Consider the following 15,530-nt stretch of genomic DNA (forward strand, 5'->3'; position numbering starts at 1 on the left):
AAAAAAAAAAAAAAAAAAAAAAAAAAAAAAGAGAATTAATTATAACCCGAGAGTACCCAATACATTGTTTTTTTGTTCCACTTGTTCGGTGTTCAGCCTTAACAGCATGGTTCAACCCTATTTTGAACCTACCAAGGTTATGGGCGCGATATTGCTGCAGGCTGCTATCCTCCTTAACTAATGATTAACGATTACTTGATTTCAAGTTCTTGAAATCTTATTTGCAGTTTCAGTTTGCAGTTATGTGATTCTATGGTTGAGATTGACTGTATTCATATTTGTAATTGGTATTCTGGTTTGTGGTTATACACTTAATACTAATTTTCTTAGTGACTCTTACTAAGTTGATATGGCTTATTGTTGATTATTGATGAATGATATAAGAATACCTATGTTATACAAGTTATATGTTACTTGAGTGAACTGTACTTAATCTTGAACTTACATCCCTAATACCAACCTGCAGAAATTTTTGCATTCTTAGAGGTTGTTCTGCGGATTCCCTTGGGTCGGGCTGCCCATGGCCAATGGATATTGGCCTTGGCAACTTGAGGGAGGTTTCATAAGGTCTCTAGGGCCCTTTTACCACCGAAAAAACTCCCAATTACATGAAATAAAATTCTGCCCTAAGAAATTCCTTAATTTTCTTACCTAGGATGGAAATTTCAGCCCAGGAAGCATGTTCCCAAACCTGTGGAGCTCAATCCCAATTAATGGGTGGCTGCAGGGACTTGGAGAATATATGGACAGCAAGAATTATTCATCAATTTAACATGTACAATAGGAATCAACCCAAGAAACCAGCCCAATTCTTATGCATGCAGTCTAGGGCTCCCTCTTTGGGTGGTTGTATGCTTAAGACTTGGTTGAAAAACCATGTACATGAATATAACCTTCTGTACAGTAGTGTAGAGAGATGAAGTTTACTTCTCTGAACAGGTACAACAGCAGGTCAACATGTGCAGTATGGTTTCAACAGGATTTCAGCTTGGACAGCCCCTTGCACCTCTCATCTTGGCTTGCATGCACCCTTTTCTACAGCAGCAGCAGCATCATCTCAATAGCACATATAAGAGGGCACAGCAGGAGCAGCAGGAAGAATGCAGCTGCAGCACCAAGAAAATATATGAACAGCCGCCCTTCTTCTCTTTCTTCCCTTTTCGTTTTTTCTTCTCTGCTTCTTTCTGTTCTCGGTAGTAAGGGAGAGGCATTAGCCGACCACCCTGCCCCCCACTTTATTAAACCAAAAACAGACCTTAGGGTCTGTGTTGGCCTTGCTTTTTAAGAAAACTCATTTTTTTTTATAGTTATTTAAAATGACATAATTAATTGTAGGCTTAGAGGTTCCACATGCAACCTGATGCATTTGAACCCGTAAATATGCTCCTATTATGCTTGGAATGGGGGAAAATACTCCGTATAGTAGTGGGACCCACAAAGGAAAAATCCCATTTCTAGGCATTCCGCTACCCGGACCGGTTGGCTGGTTGGTAGCAGGGTATCCCGTCGGTTTGCCCATTTTAACTCATTTGTTATTCTAACTTTTGGGGTATTAATTCTACCCAATGTAGGACTGGTCCCACTCATATTTGGCCATTTTATGCTTCTTCTTTGGCCAATAAATCAGCCAAATTCTCTCTTTCTGCTATACAAATGGATCCACCACAACAAGGCAGCCTATCTCCTGTGCCAGCTAGGTCTTGACACTGAGCTCAGCTGCTTCCAGTTTAGGGTGTTACACTCTGTCTACCTCCTCAAATTTGAGGGGGCCTTTATCTGAGAAGAGTCAATGATAACATCAAAGCTGCCACCCTCAAGCTCATATGGAAAATTACCTCCAAGCACAATAGTATCTGGGTGAAATTGATATTCTCCTCTCTCCTTAAAAAGGACTCTATTTCATGGTCTCTCCTACATCTGATGCTTCCTGGGTTTGGAAAAACATCCTTAACCTTAGACAACATGCCCTCAATACCATCTCCTCCTCCATTAGTAATGGGCCTTCCACCTACTTCTGGTTGCACAATTATCTTTATGCTCAACCTTTTGTAGATTTTTGCTTGTAATGCACATTGCGACTGTACTTTGTTTTTTTTTTCAATAAATTTTTATATATAGAATATTATTATTACATATGTATTGTGAATTTGTGAATTAACGATTCTGTAGATGCTTAGTTATGTCCAGCGTGGTGATTTGTAGGACTGTCTATGAGTAATAAAAAAGAAAAAAGAGTGACCCAGTGCACAAGGATCCTGCTATAGCATGTCGCGGAGGGCTAAATGTACGCCGCCTTACCGCCTTCTTTGCAAGAGAGGCTATTTTGAAGTTTCTAACATATGACCAACATGTGCAGGTACTAAAGTTTTTATTACTTACTTGTCATACCTATTGAAATCTGAATCTGAATCTGAAAAGATAATCACGCGCTTGAAAAGAGAAATCTTACAACATTAGTTTTCGCTTGAAAAGAGAAATCTTACAACATTAGTTTTTCTCTCATATTCCTATGAAGTTTACCCTAACTGGAATTTTTAGGTTGATTGTTTTTCTTTTACTGCTTCCCAATCGCAGTGTATTCAACTATCATGGAAAAATTTTCATCTGGAATTAATTCACAACCCTGTCAGGTGAATTAAGATTCTTTATTATAGAAAAAGGTATTCTATTCCCTTTCTCTTATTTGGGCTGCTCTGGTTTGTGTTCGCAAGAATGCTCGAGGAAAATGTAAGTCTTCCTCTTTATCATTTTCTTGTTATTTTATTCTAAATGTAATCTGGATAAGTTGTTACTCACTATCAATTTTCTCCAGCACGATTGATGTAACGAGGATTCGGTGATTGAGGTCTTTCATTGACGAGCCTTTGTTTTTTGCTATCGAAACCATTGGAATCAAGTTTGAAGGACAACAATAGTTATGCGAGGATGATAGCTCTAAATCTTGATAGCTCTAAATCTTGATGAGTTTAATTGAGAAAAGTAAAGAGAGGAATGAGAAGTAGAAATTCAAAGTAAGTAGCTGCACAAGTAAGTACAATTGTGTGGATAAGAAAGTAGATAAGGGTGAAGGATAGGGAAGGTGAGAGAGTGGTCTACAGGTGTAGGGGAAGAGTCTCACATAAGGTGGACTACTCTGGGAAGATGGTAGGATAGCAGGGAGGCCAGTAAAAGCAAACCGATAGGATAGCCTCTGGCAATCTGCCAGCCAGTTCAGTGGCAAAATGCCCAAAAATTACATTTTTCCTTTGTGGGCCCCACTGTTTTGTAGGGTAATTCTACCCATTCTTACCATGGATTGAGGCATGAATAAGGGGGTCATAATGCAACTAGTTTCATGTTAAACTTTAATTTCTATTATGAGTTATTTACGTTTAATTACTTAGAAAAAATGGGATTTATCAACGAAATAACAGACCCTAAGTCTGTTTAGCTATATAAAAGGGGTAGGTCGGCTACTTTTTCCTTTCCTTTACTGCCTCATACGAGGGAAAATAGGGAGGAGAAAGAAAGGAGAAGGAAAGGAGGAGAGAAAGAAGAAGATAGGAAGAAGGAGGTTATAGAGAGGGAGTGCTGCTATTCCTCTCCGTTGCATTCTCTACTTCTACTACTGCTCCTCTCTATTATCACTACTGCTGCTGTACCTGCACTCTCAGATACTACCAGTAGTGGAAGGATGTTGCGAAAAGGTGCTCCAGAGCTGTATAGCTTCATGTGGATTGCTTGTACACACCCAGGAACATTAAAAGGTAATTACCTAAACCCAACTAAGTGAATTAAGCTAGGTTAGGAATTGGCAAGGCATAGGGTTAGTATAAAAATGAAATTAGGTGAGAGAAATTACTGATGGGAAATCAGTACAGTTTTCAACAGCAACAAGCCCAACTTCTGGACCCTAATTGTAACCCAATTAACTGCAGTATTATCCCCAAAACCCTAAACCATGGGGCTTTTTGCAATTGAACTAAATTAATTGCAATTGGTGGTGGGAGTTGCTCACACATGACCCTAATTTTGCCCAAGGGTAGGCAAAAAATTTAGTTGGAATACCCAGGGTGCAAATTGGGAAAAAAGATACCTTATTGGTTTAATACAGTGCTCAGAGACCCAATTTAAATTGGGAAATGGACTCTAAAGGTGTAGGGAATTTATTTGAAGTTGGTATGATGTAATACCTCTGCTGTGAACTGCCCAGCAAGGCCTATTATGCCAGGGGAACTGGTCAGCCGATAGATGTCTAAGCAGCCTGCATTGAGGCTCTTATCAAGTTTTCAAAATGATTCAAAATGTATTTTTTGTTTCTCCCTTGGATTGCAGTGAGTGTGATATTAATGTTATAACAGGCATGGAGATTTAGTGTGGGTTTAATAATCTCAGTTCCTATTCTGAAACTTTTATTTTTGGGTTTTGTAGGATGATGGACCAAGGCCCCTAAGCTTCTAGGATTCCATATCATCGCCTAAAGCAAGTCTGCCATCCCCAAAATCTTCTGCCCCAAAAAAGTATGGGTAGTAATGGGCTACTCTCATGATTTTATGTCTCTGAGTTACCATGTCTATGTTTAAAATGCATGGTCCTAAAGGCTTAAGTTGTTGTTTCACTTATAATTTCATTGCTTAAATGTAGCCAACACCAATTTCCAAGGAGATAGAGATAGAACATTCTCCATTGGGAAAACTATGAGAAGCAGAGTTGGTCCTTTAAAGGATTACTTGTGTCAGATCATTGCCATCTATTGCTCTATTGTTATTATTATGCTTAGTTTTCTACTGAAGATTGCTTTAAAGGGTTACTTATATCTTTTATGGTTAGGTTAAGTTTATTTATAATAATTTTCTTGATGATTTTGTAGTTAAATGTAAGCATCTTTCTGAGGTTCGTGTGAAGACCTGCAGAGTGTTTTAGGTATATCTTATGTTTTGGATTATTTTTGTTATATATTTCTTTACTGATAGGCTTTTTGTCTATGTTCTCATTCAATCTATTTCCATCTTCTTAAAGTAGGGATCTTGCTTCCAATAAACATATTTAAAATCAAATTTGGTCGATAGGTATGGACATTTTCTCCATGATTCTGTGGTTAAATGTGAGCATCTATAACCTTTTGTTTTTTCTGCAATGATGATGCATGCTTAAAGTCTTGAAATGCCCCCCAAACTACCCCTAACCATAGGGTTAATTTGAGTAATAAGGTAAGTGACATAAACCACAAGGGGTAGGGTACTAACCAACCAAAACAGGGGCTGATTGGGCTCAAAATACCCCAACCAGTGGGAAACAACCGGCTGGCCACTTGCCCAACCGGTAGGAGAGAATCTGTAGAAATTTTTGCACTCTCAAAGGCTGTTCTACAGATTTCCTTGGGTCGGGCTGCCCATGGCCGATGGGTATTGGCCTTGGCAAAATGAGGGAGGTTCCATAAGGTCTCTAGGGTCCTTTTACAGCCGCAAAAACTCCAAATTACATGAATTAAAATTCTGCCCTAAGGAATTCCTTAAATGTTTTTCCTAGGATGGCAATTTCATCCCTGGAAGCATATTCCCAAACCTGTGGAGCTAAATCCCAATTAATGGGTGGCTGCAGGGACTTGTTATAGGTCTATATACTACCGAGAATATATGGACAGCAAGAATTAATCATCAATTTAACATGTACAATTGGAATCAACCCAAAAAACCAGTTCAATTCATATGCATGCAGTCCAGGTTCCCTCTTTGGGTGGCTGCATGCTTAAGACTTGGTGGAAATACAATTTACATCATTATAACCGACTGTACAACAGTGTAGAGTGATGAAGTTTACCTCTCTGAACAGGTACAGCAGCAGGTCAACATGTGCAGTAGGATTTCAATAAGATTTCAGCTTAGACAGCACCTTGCACCTCTCATCTTGGCTTGCATGCACCCTTTTCTACAACAGCAGCAGCATCATCTCAATACCGCAAATAAGAGGGCTCAACATGAGCAGCAGGAAGCATGTAGCTGCAGCCCCAAGAAAATATATTAACAGCAGCCCTTCTCTCCTCCTTTTCTTCTTGTTTCTGTTCTCGGCAGTAAGGGAGTGGCAACAGAGATGCACATGAGCTCAGAAGCAAGGGAAACAATATATTTAAGTATTGGGTGTTGAATGGAAATAAGAATCATGGGCACCTTAACCTAATGATATTTTGATTGCTGAATGGAGTGCAAGGTGGAACAGCCAAGATACCCTGCCTTCTACGACAATTAAGGAGTTAGTGTAGAAGATGAAGTTCTCTCTCATCCCTTTCAGGTTATGAATGGTAGTTCTGTCACGCCCCCTTCACACAGAACCGGACCGGTGACCGGGTTAACTCCGGTTAACCCAAACCTGCCAGGATCATCTGATACAGTATCCAACCATAGCATATACACAACTAAGAAAGAGTTCATCAGTTCAGCGGAAGACTTAATTTACCTGTATATATTCCCATTATACTTGATACCCAAATTACAATACATAGTTAGTACATGTGGGCCCGCAGGCATGATATTTACACAAAAGAATACAATTTACATATCAAGTACACAAAAGGGATCATCAAAAACACAAAGGGTACAGCTCAGCTCGGTATCAAAAGTAGAGCCCAGCTCGGTATCAAAAGGTGGAGCTCAGCCCGGTATCAAAGGTGGAGCTCAGCTCGGTATCAAAGGTGGAGCTCAGCTCGGTATCAAGGTGGAGCTCAGCTCGGTATCAAGGTGGAGCTCAGCTCGGTATCGAAGGTGGAGCTCAGCTCGGTATCAAAAGTGAAGCTCAACTCGGCATCAAAACTGCGGTCCCGTAGCACAGCCCTCGCACAAGCAATCCGTGCGGTGCTCTAATTCCTCAAGGACCCACCAATCCTCTTCAAGGAATTCAACTGTGGGGCCCGGCCCATGCTCGTCAGGTTGATGACCTGCAAAATCGTCTAAAAGAGGTGCACACGTGGGATGAGCTCACTAGCTTAGTAAGTGAAAAGAAGGACCACACAACAGTCCATACAACAAATCACAACCATATGCACTATATGCTATGCATTTCATTTTAATTCACATCCACCTAATCAACATTACCAAGTCTTTGGTTTAGTGCTACTACAACCATAGTGCACGTATACTCCGGGTACGAGCTGCGAACTCCATCCCGTGATACACCCATAGGGCTGTTGGAGAAGGCCCACCGTGAGTACTCGGAAAAGTAAAATATGCCGACCACCGGCTCTCAACATAAAGTAAATGACAGAAATAAAGGTGCTGACTCCAGCAATTTAAAAGCAGTACGATTGGCCCTCTTGAATATACCACCGAGGTTGCCGACTGTCCTAATGACCAGCCGGGCGTATGTCTAACCGCCACAGTGACCCGACAACCGCGACCACTGCTTCCCCCCAAATGATAACCCAACACCTCAACCCCTGTTGGGAAGGGTCGTAGCACGAGAAGATGATAATCCTACACCGCATGCTCCTATATGACACAGTACAATTGCATAGTGCCCCCGCGTCCCATTCCACGGGCCACCAATGCACTCATTTTCAAGCCGACTATGGCATCTAGTCTACTAATGCATTATGCACAATGATGTCATCATTCATCACATATTCACATCATCATTTGACATTAAGAAAATAAACACAACACATAAGTCATAATAATATGCGGATGGCTAAGTTACACATAATTCACATGATGACATGACTAGTCTAGATACAATTAAATGAATGCCAAACAAGCCTTAACATAAGGCCAAACGTCCTCTCCCCACTTACTTGTAGTGTACAAGGACTCACGCTCGGTACGGGTAAGATCTGATGCGAGAAGCGTACGTTTTGGTGAACCTAACATAAGTGAATGGGGTTAGCATTTCACCATTTTGGGATCAAAATTACCAAGATCCAATGACAAAATCCTTTTTAGAATCCTAAAAGAAGGTCGCACGTCCATTTTGGGTCCATTCGGACGTAAAAATCACTTTGGGAGTCTCTCGGGTGGGTCGGACAACCGACCTATCATGACCCACCAGTCAGACCCACCAGTCATAACCGACGGGCTAGTAGGCTCGTCGGTCGGCCCATCGATCGGCCCACTGGTTGGGCCTGCCAGTTGGGCCCGAGGGTTCTGCTAAGACCGGTGGGTAGGTTGGCCCGCCGGTTAACCAGCAGATTGGGCCCGCCGGTTGGCCCCGAGGGTCTGCCCTCTCAGGCGGGTGCCCTCAGGCGGGCCATTTGGCCCACCGGTTTTGGCGGGAAAATGCCATTTTTCTCCAAACCTTCCCCAACCTTTGGGGAATCAAATGGGGCTTTTCCAAACCCATTCTCCACATATTCAAGGTCTTATAAGATGGCTCTAACCTAGATCTAGGTTAGATTTAAGGAATGGAAACCATCTTACCTTCTTTGTTCAAGAACTCGTTCAAAACCCCAAAATCACTTCAAATCACCAATGCTCCTCCAACCGTGGAAACACTTCTTCCAATCCTTCAAAATCAACACATAAACCATCTATTAAACCTTAGATTCACCATCTCAAGGGGAATCTACAAGATCCCAAGAACCACTACCCAAATCGAGGGTTTTACTTGGGTATGGTGAAAGTTTAAGGAATATAGCCTTCGCTCACCTCTAAACGTAGATCTCGTGTTGGGGATCACTCTTCCGGCGTCAGAATGGGAAGATCAAGCCTTGGCGCCGCTTAAATCCCTTCCTTCTTCCTCTTCCTCCCCTTTCTTCTTCTCCGTTCTCTTTTCTCCTTCCTTTTCTCTCTCCTCTTTACTCTTTTCACCAACCACCCGGATGACAAAAATGAGAAAATGGAAACTCATAAATGCTATTTATACTTTCTAGAATAACTAAGTAATCACATGGGTGGGTCACTCAGGTGGGTGGATGCGTCCACCTGAGAGCCGAAAATTGGCCAACAAGTGGGATTTTGATGGGATTCGACTCTCGGTATAAAGTATATTATACGTATACGCTTTAGAATACGGCTACATACCTTTATCCGTATATGACCTTATGATATGAGCATGTACACGACTTGGGTACACCCGTCTCCTCTGGCACTGACTCGGACTCGTCTAGCCAACCGGTGTTCAAAGTCACCCTAGCCATCATGGTCCATAAAGAACCCGCCTTAACCCTCTCCGGTTCGGGTCCTGCATGGTTAAACCGGGTCAACCGTGAAATTAGACCGGGTTTAAGAAGTAGGGTATTACAAGTTCCTTCTTATCTTGTGGCACTATTTAATATTCAGAACTCTGGTAATGCTCTATTTGCTTGTAATTTGGAAAGTTTGGATCTGGCATTATACAAAAATGTTTTGAGTGCTCTGTTATTCAATTTGGAACATATCTATTGTTGCAATCTTGAACACATCTTTTCAATATCAGTTTGGAATGTTTTAGTTCTTTGCTTGCCTAGATTTTTTAATATTTTTTTCTACTCATTTTGTACTGTATGACACAACTCTTCTATCAGTATATCTTGTCAATTGCAAGCCTTCATTTTATGTTTTGCTCCTGTAGGTAAAATAACATATCATTTTCTATTAGAGATACTCCTCTATGCCATTTGGATACTTGATTAACAATATAATTTTTGCCAATTCTAGGAGAGATACTTGTAATCATGTAGTTAAAAAAAAAATGAAAAAAAGAATAGAGAATTCATTATAACCCGAGAGTACCCAATACATTGTTTTTTTTTTCCACTTGTTTAGGGTTCAGCCTTAACAGCATGGTTCAATCCTATCTTGAACCTTCCAAGGTTATGGGCGCGATATTGCTGCAGGATGCTATCCTCCTTGACAAATGATTAATGATTACTTGATTTCAAGTTCTTGAAAACTTATTTGCAGTTTCAGTTTGCACAGTTGTGTGATTCTATGGTTGAGATTGACTGTATTCATATTTGTATTTGGTATTCTGGTTTGTGGTTATACACTTAATACTAATTTTCTTAGTGACTCTTGATAAGTTGATATGGCTTAATGTTGATTATTGATGAATGATATAAGCGTACATGTAGTAAACAAGTTATATGTTACTTGAGTGAACTGTACTTAATCTTGAACTTACATCTCTAATACCAACCTGATTTTCTCTGCGCAAGACTTGTAATTTTAGTGGGCATTAGGTTTGTAACTATTCCGATTAAGTCCCAGTTTTAAACTGACATTAGAACTTTGGGCAGATGGGCTGATTGTCTTATTATGACTTGGGTTAAGTACATGATTAACACATTAAAAAGGATGAAAGAGCATTTGACTACAAACTGTCTGTAGACGTCTAAGCAGCCTACATTAAGGCTCTTATCAGGTTTTCAAAATGATACAAAATTTATTTTTTCTTTCTCTCTTGGACTGCAGTGAGTGTGATATTAATGTGATCATAGGCATGGCGAAGAGAGACATATTCCAAGTAGTCAAATTTAGTTTATTTGCTTCTCTCTATAACACTTTCTATTTGTGTCTACCTTTAGTTTTTTAGATACTAAAAGTTAGCAATGGGCGAGTAGGAAAGATGACTATTGAGCAGGAGAATTTGAGAAGTGGATTTGATGATAGAAATTTTAACCCTTTAGTTCATAACATGGATTACTACCCACTATGACCAAGTTCTTTGGGGATGATTCCGTACAATAGTTCGGTGGAAGAACTTGAGGACATCCTTAGGGAAATGCACCAGGTGTTGTAGCTAACCATGTAGCCCTAGAAGCGTGTGTACTGATCTCACTCACGAAGGGAATGGAATTATCCTTGGGGAGACCATATGCACAAATGAAGCTGTTAGTGTTTTTCTTCTTTTTGTCCATTTCAGGCACGTTTTTTGATTTCATGAGCTTTTCGTCTTCCTCTGTAATAGTGTTGGATGCAAATTTAAATTCCTAAATAACTCTGCTGTTTATTCTTGTATTTCAGGATCGGTCGAGGGGTTATTATGCAACTACACTAAGGCACCCTCTTTATCTATGACGAAAACCAACTAGAGAGTAGTTGTTGCTTCTGTACTAAGTTTCAAAATTATTTACAAAATTGAAGCATTGGAAGCATGCTTCAATGTTGTATGTTAAACCAGAGATTTGGTATGGGTTTAAGAATCTCAGTGCCTATTCTGAAACTTTTATTTTTGGGTTTCATAGGATGATGGACCAAGGCCCCTGGCTTCCAGGATTCCATGTCATCTCTTAAAGTAAGTCCGTCATCCCCAAAATATTCTCCCCCAAAAAACTATGGGTAGTAATGGGCTACTCTCACGATTGCATGTCTCTGAGTTTCCTTTTCTATATTCAAAATGCACGGTCCTAAAGGCTTAAGTTGTTGTTTCACTTGTAATGTCATTGCTCAAATGTAGCCAACACCAATTTCCAAGGAGATAGAGATGGAACATTCTCCATTGGGCAAACTGTGAGAATCAGAGTTGGTCCTTTAAAGGATTACTTGTGTCGGGTCTTTGCCATCTATTGCTCTATTGTTATTATTATGCTTGGTTTTTAACTGAAGATTGTTTTAAAGGGTTACTTATATCGTGTATGGGTAGGTTAAATTTATTTATAATAACTTTCTTGATGATTTTGTAGTTAAACGTGAGCATCTTATGTTTTGGATTATTTATGTTCTATATTTCTTTATTGATAGGCTTTTTGTTTATGTTCTCATTCAATCTATTTCCATCCTCTTAAAGTAGGGATCTTACTTCCAATGCACATATTTAAAATCAAATTTGGTCGACAGGTATGGACATTATTTCTATGATTTTGTGGTTAAATATGAGCATCTATAAGCTTTTGTTGTTTTTGTAATGATGATGCATGCTTACAGTCTTGGAAATGCCCCTGAACTACCCCTACCCATAGGGTTAATTTGAGTAATAAGGTAAGGGACATAACCCACAAGAGGTAGGGTACTAAACAACCAAAACAGGGGCTGATTGGGCTCAAAATACCCCAACCGATGGGATACAACGGCTGGACACTTGCCCAACAGGTGGGAGAGAATCTGCAGAAAATTTTTGCACTCTCAGAGGCTATTCTGCGGATTTCCTTGGGTCTGGCTGCCCATGGCCGATGGATATTGGCCTTGGCAACATGAGGAAGGTTCCCCAAGGCCTCTAGTGTCCTTTTACAGCCCCCAAAACTCCCAATTACATGAATTAAAATTCTGCCCTAAGGAATTCCTTAATTTTCTTACCTGGGATGGAAATTTCAGCCCTAGAAGCATGTTCCCATACCTGTGGAGCTCAATCCCAATTTATGTGTCTCTGCAGGGACTTCAAGAATATATGGACAGCAAGAATTAATCATCAATTTAACATGTTCAATAAGAATTAACCCATGAAACCAGCCCAATTCATATGCATGCAGTCCAGGGTTCCCTCTTTGGGTGGCTGCATGCTTAAGACTTGGTTGAAAAACCATGTACATGAATATAATCTACTGTACAGCAGTGTAGAGAGATGAAGTTTACTTCTCTGAACAGGTACAGCAGCAGGTCAACATGTGCAGTAGGATTTCAACAGGATTTCAGATTGGACAGCACCTTGCACCTCTCATCTTGGCTTGCATGTACCCTTTTCTACAGCAGCAGCAGCATCATCTCAATACCATAAATAAGAGGGCACCGCAGGAGCAGCAGGAAGCATGTAGCTGCAGCCCCAAAAAATATATGAACAGCCGCCCTTCTCTCCTTCTCTTTTTCTTCTTCTTCTTCCCTTTTCTTTTTTTCTTCACTGCTTCTTTCTGTTCTTGGCAGTAAGGGGAGAGGCATTAGCTGACTCCCTGCCCCACTTTTATTAAACCAAAAACAGACCTTAGGGTCTGTCTGGCTTAGCATTTTAAGAAAAACATATTTTTTTATAATTATTTAAAATGACATAACTAATTGTAGGTTTAGAGGTTCCACATGCAACGTGATGCATTTGAACCCGTAAATATGCTCCTACTATGCTGTGGAATAGGTGAAAATATCCTGTATAGTAGTAGGACCCACAGAGGAAAAATCCAATTTCTGGTCATTTTGCTACCTGAACCGGCTAGCCTGTTGGCAGCAGGGTATGCCGCCGGTTTGTCCATTTTAACTCATTTTTTGTTCTAACTTTTGGGGTCTTAAGTCTACCCAATGTAGGACTGGTCCCACTCATATTTGGCCATTTATGCTTCTTCTTTGGCCAATAAATCAGCCAAATTCTCTCTTTCTGCTATACAAATGGATCCACCACAATAAGGCAGCCTATCTCTTGTGCCAGCTAGGTCTTGACACTGAGCTCAGCTGCTTCTAGTTTAGGGTGTTACAATTTGTCTGCCTCCTCAAATTTGAGGGGGCCTTTATCTGAGAAGAGTCAATGATAACATCATAGCTGCCACCCTCAAGCTCATATGGAAACTTGCTTCCAAGCACAATAGTATCTGGGTGAAATTGATAGTCTTCTCTCTCCTTAAAAAGGACTCTATTTCATGGTCTCTCCTACATCTAATGCTTCCTGGGTTTAGAAATCCTTAACCTTAGACCACATGCTCTCAATGCCCTCTCCTCCTCCATCAGTAATGGGTCTTCCACCTACTTGTGGTTGGACAATTATGTTTATGTTCAGCCTTTTGTAGATTTTTGCTTGTAATGCACATTTGAACTGTACTTTGTTTTTTTTTTCAATAAATTTTTATATATTGAATATTATTATTACATATGTATTGTGAATTAACGATTCTATAGATGCTTAGTTATGTCCAGCATGGTGATTTGTAGGACTGTCTATGAGTAATAAAAAAGAGAAAATAGCAGCCCAGTGCACAAGGATCCTACTATAGCATGCTCTCAGAGGACCAAATGTACGCCACCTTACCGCCTTCTTTACAGGAGAGGTTGTTTCGAAGTTTCTAACTTATGACCGACATGTGCAGGTACTAAAGTTTTTATTACTTACTTTTCATACCTATTGAAATCTGAATCTGAATCTGAAAAGATAATCACGTGCTTGAAAAGAGAAATTTTACAACATTAGTTTTTCTCTAAATTGGACAAGAAGGAATTCAGTTGCAGTTGGATCTGAATACAAGAATCCAAATGAAACCTAGGAATGATAATTTGTAAATAACTATGTCAGTAAATTAACTTACATGTAACTTGATAAATAGGAACCTTATATGTGTACCTGGTGAGGATTTGCGAGATCGGAAATTTAGTGAAAGACACCAGAATTGGGAATTTCAGGTGAGTGGGTGTTGGATTTCTTTTATGAAGTGTTTCTATCTTTTCAATTCCCTGTGGTATGTGATGACTATTATGTTACACCGACATGGATGTGATCATGGTTTTGTGGATGCCTACTATGATAGTGGTGTGGTGTTGGATGTAATATTGATAGTCTTTGGCATGGTGTGGCCGAGGTTCAGTCCAGTACCGTGGGCTCAGAGCTCAGTCTTACAGCTAGGACCACAGATGTACGTATTTGGAAATGGCTGTAATATTGATAGTCTGTGGCATGGTGTGGACGGGGTTCTATTCGGTACTATGGGCTTAGAGGTCAGTCTTACAGCTATGGCCACAGTTGTATGCATAGATGCTATGGATGCATGTAGATTGCATATTGTTAGGCTCACATCCCTAGTGCTATAACCCCTTGCCAATAGGGGGTGAAGTATTGGCTAATCCCACTAGGTGGTATGTCGTACAGGACTACTACGCCCGGGTACGACGTACTGTATCCAGAGAGGGCACAACATGATACGACGTATTGTACCCATGGTTTTCAGACACATGAAGGATCGAGGCTCTGACCGGGACTGCCTAGCTCTTACTTGCAACGAGCTTGTATTCCGGAGGTCTAACGTATAGGGTAGGGAATGCCACCTACGTTGCTTATAACACTTATACCTATAGATACTGAGACTTAGTAATTAGAATGGAAAATAGACTAATAAATGAATCATGTGGATTTTGCATATGGAAAATGTGGTATGATATTGTGAGCTTGTGATGGCATTCATGATGTGTATATGTGTGCTTGCATGCTCACCCCTCACTGAGCTGTGTAGCTCAACCCTGTTGATATCTTCTTTTTAGATAATGGAACTGGAGCTTTGGCACGGCAGAGGCAGTTCAGATATGCAGGTGTAATTGTTGGACACTTGCTGGATAGATGATTTAAGCAATGTGTATAGAGTGTATTATTACAGAATGTGTTGTATGTAAGGTTGTAAATATTATATTACTTGTGAATGGATTTATGGCTCTAATTAAATTAGTTGATATCACAATAGTCTAGTCAACATACTTATTTATGTTTTATGGATCTTATATGCATACTTTGATTTATTAGATGACATATGAAATAGGTTTGGTTATCGAACTGCATCTGTGATCCTGGGTATTGTCTGGCTGACTGGGTTGGGTATCCAATAATGTATACCTTAGCCATATTTGGGGCAGGTTGTGATAATTAAAAACATAAGAATTAAAATCCTAAACTCACTTATAAATATGCTCATCAAATACCCCCATACTTAATCTTTGCTAGTCCTCGAGCAACCAAAAAAAAAAAAAAAA

At 40.1% G+C, this 15,530-nt stretch overlaps 2 long non-coding RNA genes across 3 annotated transcripts; both read left to right on the plus strand.

Annotated features, from left to right (window-relative positions):
* The first annotated feature begins 3,014 nt into the window (after positions 1 to 3,014).
* On the plus strand, positions 3,015 to 6,338 carry LOC122088574. The gene is made up of 3 exons (XR_006143098.1): positions 3,015 to 4,902; positions 5,002 to 5,048; positions 5,812 to 6,338. It is a non-coding gene; the product is annotated as an uncharacterized LOC122088574 (long non-coding RNA).
* Positions 6,339 to 8,950: 2,612 nt separating this feature from the next.
* On the plus strand, positions 8,951 to 15,241 carry LOC122088573. Of its 2 annotated transcripts, XR_006143097.1 has the most exons (4): positions 8,951 to 11,181; positions 11,674 to 13,885; positions 14,120 to 14,195; positions 15,048 to 15,241. It is a non-coding gene; the product is annotated as an uncharacterized LOC122088573 (long non-coding RNA). The 2 variants fall into 2 exon arrangements; XR_006143096.1 differs by having other exon boundaries at positions 8,951 to 13,885.
* Positions 15,242 to 15,530: the final 289 nt, after the last annotated feature.

The sequence above is a fragment of the Macadamia integrifolia genome, chromosome 9 (genome assembly GCF_013358625.1).
Source record: "Macadamia integrifolia cultivar HAES 741 chromosome 9, SCU_Mint_v3, whole genome shotgun sequence".
Taxonomy (NCBI): Eukaryota; Viridiplantae; Streptophyta; class Magnoliopsida; order Proteales; family Proteaceae; genus Macadamia; species Macadamia integrifolia.